A 7716-nucleotide genomic window follows, 5' to 3' on the forward strand; every position below is an offset into this window, starting at 1 on the left:
CTGTGACTCAGTAGAAAGCATATAGACAGGACGATTTCTCTTTTTAGGTCAGAGGAAATCTCTAGAGATTGTTGTTAAGAAAGGGAGCTAATAGTTGTCGTTAAGTCTGCTGATAGTCCCTCACTCCACACATCATTCTCTGCACTAGATTCACCCATTTTTTCCTACCATGGTTACATCAGATCTCCCATTGTGTCCTAATATTTACCAGGGCTTCATGGCACAGAGCTTCATGTGGTCCAGAGGGAACCAGCCCTCACCCTTCCCACTGCGGGCGATGGTAACTGCCTCCTGCCGCCACGTGGGGGCGACGTTACGAAGCTTTATGTCGTCAGAGTAAGGGTTCTTCCTCATTGGAACCTTGGCTCTCCAACCCTAGCTCAACCAGCTCTCTGTAGGATGTTCCCGTTAAGTTCTTGAATATTTTCCCCGGTGAAAAGTGAAGTCCTACTTTGCTATGTCATTTGTTGGGGCCTGAGGGGAATCAATATCTGTTACATGACCGGGCTCTAGGAAGAGGAAAAGGAGATATATCATGAATTTGAAAGCTCAGGAAGACAGAAGCAAGAGCTTCATTTCCAGGATGCCTGAGTGAAGAGCTTCAGAATCGGCAACTAAGATCAGGGAAGTCTTACTGAAAATTTCAGAATCGTGCAGTGTGGTGCCATCACTACATCCAATGTGTTTTCGTTTACAAATTCTCCCTGAGCCGGGTGCTAGTGGCGTATGCCTTTAATCCCAGCACTCGGGAGGCAGAGGCAGGCGGATCTCTGTGAGATTGAGGTCCGCCTGGTCTACAAGAGCTAGTTCCAGGACAGGCACCAAAGCTACAGAGAAACCTTGTCTAAAAAAAGAAAAAAAAAAGAAAAAAGAAAAAAGAAAAGAAAAGAAAAGAAAAGAAAGGAAAATTTTCCCTGATCATCATCTGTGTCTGTCAAAAGTTTTGTGGTCAGAAAATTTAAGAATGGTAGCTGGCTCATCTTCTGAATACCTGAGATTCCTGACAAAAGTTTCTATCTTTGGGTTGAGCAGCTAGTTTTCCTTCGTTAGTGGACAATGTGTGGTCGGGTCTTCGCAACAGGACTACATGCTCAGTGAGTAAATAAGGGGCACTGTTAGCTCATTACTTAGAGAAGGAGATCAAAGATGTCAAATCCATTAAGTCCCCTCATTCCTGCTTCTCTGTGTCTCATAGAGAAGAGGTTGGGAGGTTAACCACTTATTTCCCCTACTCTCTTTATACAGTTTATTGCATTTTATGTGTATATGTCTTTGTGTGGGTGTGTAAGTGTGCACAGAGCTATAGGTAACATTTCTCAAAGTATTCACCTTTTTTGTAAACAAAGTTTCTGACTGACGTGGAATTAGTGGAGAGGGCTGGCTGGCCTGCCCGTGGATGGAAGAGCTCCCTCTTTCTCCTCCTCCCTGGTAACAGGGCTATAAATGGTTGCCCCCATGCCTAGCTTTTATTGCATGGCTTCTGTAGATTGAACTCAGGCCCCCATTGTTGTGAAGCAAGCAGTTTACCAGCTGAGCCATCTTTCCAGCTCCTTCTGCATGTTAATTTTTGTCTTCTTGGTTTACTCTTTGGTAAATCAATTCCGCCTAGGAGTTTACCCGTTTCTTGTAGATTTTCTAACTTAGTGGAATATGAGTTTCAACATACACTCTGATAAACTGGATGATTATCTGAATGAACCACTTGCATGGGTGTGAAAATATCTAAGTGGGAAGACACATGGAACACTTATAAAGCAGTCAAGGGCTCCACTTAGTCCAAGCAAAATGTCAAACATCAGGTCCAGATTGAAGGAATTTGTCTCACTATTCAAAATATAATCACACATTTGATACCTTGTTATTCACCAGTGTAGGGAATTAGAAACATATGATCTTTCCTGGAAGAATTCTGATAAGAAGATGGGTCCCAGAAATCTCCCAGCTTTTCACAGAAGCAAATTATTTGAATAAGGGGCACATCCAATGTCACTAAAATCCTCTGTGACTCCACACAGAGAGGAATTTTGATGTCGAGAACACTGCAACAGTCACATGATAATATAGTAGTGATGCAATAATGTAAAACTAACTATAATGCAAGGTGCATACAGTTGATTTCAAGCAGTGTCGCTGTCACCCGGACCACTTCATAAGGCAATAATCAGCCTTGAGCACAGTTAGACAAGGAAGCCATTTATATACTATATACCCTTTTACCCAGTGTTGTCTACCCCTGCCATTTGATTGTTAGAGCATCTTTACTATCAGGGGACTGACACAAAGCTTCTTTAAAATGCAACCAAAGATTTTCTGCTCGGGATCTGGTGATGTCAGTGTTGTGTTATCTGCTGGTTTTATTTGTATTTTCTGTCTTCCCTCACCATGTCTTAAACATTAACAGACTGCACCTGAACCTGAACCTTTACAAAGTAGAGACTGTGATGAGTCTTGGAGACATGAGAACCAATAAAGCATGATGTCTACCCTTAGAGTGCTTATGTATTCTAAAGGATGGGCATGTTATTAGCTACAATAGATAACTTTTCCTCTCCGAATCCCTCCTTCCCTGTCTCCCCCGCTTCCTCTCCCCCCTTTGCCTTCTTTCCTGGTATGTAGTACCTGGTACTGGGCCAAAGTTTTCTCCTCTAAGCCCTGCCTCTCAAAACTGTTTTTATTCTTCCAGCTAGCCTCCAGCAAGAACAGTGAGTCATAGACCAATCACCATGTCTTGAAACATTTAGCTGGTTTGATTAATAGCGTTTATGATGGTAAAATTTTAGTAATTAACTGGCGTGTTTAAATGAATCAACCTACCCATGCCAGAATGTCATAAAGTTGTATCTATAACAATATATAATTTTAATAGCTTAGAATGTGCTCATTAGCATGTTTCTTGCTGCCTGTGGGCACTGTGTAGCTGTGTGGTGAGGGTCTCCCTTCTCTCTGCAGTCATCTCTAAATCAGAACACAAGAGGCTAGGCTGTTCATCAGAAGCCTCAACCCACCTAACTGGATGGATCAGTTAATCTTAGTGGAATGTCAGCTTCTAAATGAGTTGATCCTTCAAGCTGGAATCTGAAGCCAAAACAAACTAAGTCATATACACCTGCATGGAGAAGTCGGGCTTGACTTAGGTCAGAGCAAAATAAACAGATGCACTTCTAAAAGCATTAGTTGTGGTGAGGGAAAGGCATAACAATGACTCAGTGACAATTCGGAAGGGGCTCCTCAGAAAAGCCAGCAGCACACCTGGCATCCCAGATGGGGCAGGCAAAGGCAGCAATGCCATCTAGAGTTCAAAGCCCTGGGCTACATGATGGGACCCAAGTGATCGGTGAGCGCCTGAGTGAGACAAAAGGGAACACAGCATAAATAGAAATTACCGAGTTATTTATACTTAAACATTCCTGCTGATCCTCTTTTCAATGTGTAAAAAATGATTGCAAAAAAGAAATAATACTTATTGGTTCCAGAATACTTTTTTAGAACACAGACTGACAGGCATTTAGATTCTTTTTTACCGTGAAGCAATGCATTTTTTAAATTTTCATTAGTTCTTTGTAAATTTCATAAAATGTGTTTTGATCATATTCAGCCCCCTCCCCCAACTTTTTCCAGATTCATCCCCAGTATCCACTCACTCATTATATGCCCACTGATGTAATATTGAAATGAACATCATGGAAGTAACCAAGAACTTTCTAATTGGATTTAAATCCTTCTCTACAAGAGGAAACTTATACTTAGTACCATTATAGGGCTGGAACATATGCATATAGGTCTTAGACTCTAGGAATATCTGTTTTGTTAGGCTGCTAAATGAATATAATATTAAGTCAGCTCCTAATGGCTTATGGTTACATGCAAAGATCAGTGCAGCATTCGACCCTCATCTGAGACCCTTTGTTTCAAAGCAGATAGTGATTAATATGGTGACCCACAACTGACCAAAGTTCATAAAATTAGAGACTAAAGGATTTTCATCCCTAAAGGGGACACGCACAAACACACACACAAAAAAATAACCTTCTCTCTCTCTCTCTCTCTCTTTCTCTCTCTCTCTCTCTCTCTCTCTCTCTCGGTGTGTGTGTGTGTGTGTGTGTGTGTGTGTGTGTGTGTGTGTGTGTTAAATTCAGGGATCATTTTTGAAAAGAAGGAGGAAGAGTGTAAGAGATAGAGGGGGTGTGGATGGTTGTAATTTCTTTTTTGCCTCAAAAATAATGTCTGTGTGGATATAATCTCATGGTTCTGACTTATAAAAGCCCTCTGAACTCAGTGTCAAATCCTGCAATCCCTGGCAGTCTGCTCAGGATAAGGAGATGCATTGCATCTGAGCATCCCTCCAAATGTGTCAGGGAGATACAGCAGCTCGTGCAGCTTTCTGTCAGTACATGGGAGGCTCTCAACAATGCTATAGGCAAATAATAAGTCAAAGAATGCTCCAGGGAGGATGCTATGACATCAGAGCCTCAGTCACTAACTACAAAAACTATGTCATCTCTGAGGAAGAAACAGGCTCTTTTGGAAGGATATTAGGAAGCTCATAGAATCAAAGAAAGATGAAAAACAGGAAGGAAATTTCCACCAAGGCATCTCCTGTCATATCATTGCGACGTTTGCATGGCTGTCCCTTAAATTCTGCAAACTGTGATCAAAGAATTCAACTGATCAAGACAGAATCCAAGCAGAGAAGGGATAGGAGATGTGGGTCCAAACCTGACTGCTCATATTGAGAGCAAATGCTTTGTTTTGAAATTTCCTCAAAGTAGTCTTGGGTGTGAATAGCCTAGAAAGGACCAATGTGTGACAAATGCTTAAAGTGACCTTTTCTCTGGTATATCTTGTAATTTGTTAAGACTCGAATGTATAGCAATATTCTGATGCTTATGATAAATAATTTGGACCGTGTGGAGTAATTTTTATCTCCAACTTTTAAAGAAAAATAAACCACTGACTGAAGCTGGGACTTACCCAAGTCCACATATCACATGGTGATTGCAGTTGGGCTGTGCTATCTGGATGTAAGGGCTACCGTTCTCCACTCTGTTCTATACTGCATACTCCAAAGCACCCTTTCATTTAGGCTTGCATGCATGAAGTTTCAAAATGCAGCTTTGTGTCCCTCAAGTCATAATCTTCAATAAAAATGTACAGTAGCCTAAAGCGTTGTTAGTTGCTGATGGGATTTTTTTGTGCTAACGAACTTTCAAAAGAAGATGATAACATAAATTTAGCCATATACAAAGTCTCTGAATCTCAGTGAGCTTCAGTCAGCTAGACTGAAGCTTCACACTGGATTTTTATGCATTCACTATTGAATATATATTTAATATACACTTGTCCTCCACCAAGGGGGAAGATCTCCATGGCAGAGTTAAAACTAGAAAACATAGCTTTGTATCCTCCTTCATGTTTCATGTGCTCCTCATCTGCATCCATTCCCTCCTTATCACCTAACAGTTGCCCTTTCTTGTTCTCTTTTTGACATGTTATGCTGTTCCCAGGTAATGTACCACAGTGGGAGAGCAAGCCCTCTGGGTTTCATTCATATATCATGATGCTAGATGTCATGATAAAGGCCTATGCTCCTAGTTACTGAAGAAGCTGAAGTACAAGGATCAGAGCTTAGGGTTACAAGGTCAGATTGGGGAAAATACCAAAATTAATAGATAGGAAAAGATGTTATATTTTAATATTTTAAAACAAGACAAATGTATGAAAAAAATAAATCATGTAAATAAATAGCAGGAGACCGGAAAGATTGATATCAAACTATTATATATGATTATAGAATGATATCTGTATTTGTTTTGTGTACTATGAATCATTTTTCACTCATTTGTGCAAATAGTTGTTGGTGTTTCTGTGATATAATACTTGAAACACTTCATTAAAAAGCTCCAAATTCAATTAGGCAGAAAAAAGCATCCAGTTTTAGAACAAATAAGATTGGCTTTTGAGGTTAGGTAGTAGAATCATTGAGCTGGCATTAGACTTTAGTAGCCCATCAGTGAGTGGTTATTGTCCAATTCTAATGTCATCAAATGCCTAAGCTCAGCAAGCTGGGGCCCATTTACAAACATAATGAAGAATAAAACTAAGTTTCAGAAGGAATAGAAGTAAAGACCTGGCATTTCCAAGAAGCCCTCCAGTTCCTCCCTTATCTTTGAGAAGCAGCTGCACAAGGCCACCTCTGTAGCACAAGGCTTCCCTTCAGTGTGAGATGAATACACCCACAAGCCAACTGCCAGCCCTCTAATCAGGTGGGTATCTCTGGAACCCAGAAACAAGTGTCTGGGCCTGCCCTCCATCTCTAGCACTTTCTGTTTCGCTAGCTTCTCCTCCCCCTTTATCCCTTGGTTTAATTTAGAATAGTTAAACTTTCAACAGCCACTGTTAATGCAGTTTCCATATTTTCATAATTAAGATGAAGTAATTCTGTCATTTTCCTAAAGCCACATAGCAAGTAAAGGTCAGTCTTCCCCTAGCTGGAGACATGCCAGGTGATGACAATTGGCAGCTTTACCTCATTTACTAAAAAGTATCAGAGGAGAACAGTCTGTGTTTCAGAAGATGGGGTACTGAAAACACCCCAGCCCTCCAGCCTGCTCTCTTCACTTCTTAAGAGAGAGATTTTTGTAAAAGGCAGTCCGTGTCTTCAGACCCATACTGTCCTATTTGCCTCCAGCCAGATCTCAGGTCCTTCCACGCACACTGAGTGATCAGTTCTGTGACAGATGTGAAGGTTATGCTGGCAGGCCTTTGCTGTTGGGACAGAGACAGGGCCTACAATAGTCAAATTGCTGTTGAGACGCTACAGATCGGTATCTAAGTTGAATTCATTAACATCAGTCTATCCCTTCTTTCCCTTCCTCACACCATTTGAACAGCTTTCTAATTCCCTCTTTCTTCTTCAAGCTTATCCCTAATTCAGTTTATTTAAATGATGCTGATCATTTTTATACTGTTAGAGTATTGATATCAGACAAGCATCATGTGTGAGACAGAATGTTGTCCCTAGAAGATAAGAGGCTAGTTTGGGGTTTGTTTGATTGGTTGGTTAGTTGGTTTGTTGTTTTTTGTTTGTTGGTTTTTCTGATAAACTTTTTTTGAAGTTTTTATTTTAAAAATTCATACAATATAGTTTGATCACATTTCCCATCCACCAACTCCCTCCCACCTTCTTCTCACCTTCCTACCCTTCCAAGTTCATGTTCCCTCCTGTCTATCTGTATCTCTATGTATCTCTTTCTCTCACTCTTTCTCTCCAAAAGAAAATGAAAATCAAAACAAACAATAAACCAATAACATAAAAAAACAGAAAAAAAGGCCACAAAAATGGGATTTTTGTCTTGTATTGACCATTATTCCTGGGCATGGGACCCGCCCTGGAGTGTGGTTGATATGCCCAGTGACAAACCATTAGAAAAACCTGATTTTTCCCTTTCCCAGAAGGTAACACTTGTAGATAGCTTCATGTTTAGAGGTGAGGCTGGCGCTCACTTCTCCTGATCAGTGCTCGAATTTTTTGTAGTTTGAACCTGTGCAGATCTTGTGCATGCTGTCACCTCTCTACAAGTTCATGTGTGCATCGGTCCAGCTGTATACGAATGATGAGTTCATGTGTGCATCAGCCCTGTTGTATATGAATGATGAGTTCATGTGTGCATCGGTTCAGCTGTATATGGATGATGAGTTCGTGTGTGCATCAGCCCT

The sequence above is a fragment of the Microtus pennsylvanicus genome, chromosome 7 (assembly GCF_037038515.1).
Source record: "Microtus pennsylvanicus isolate mMicPen1 chromosome 7, mMicPen1.hap1, whole genome shotgun sequence".
Lineage (NCBI taxonomy): Eukaryota > Metazoa > Chordata > Mammalia > Rodentia > Cricetidae > Microtus > Microtus pennsylvanicus.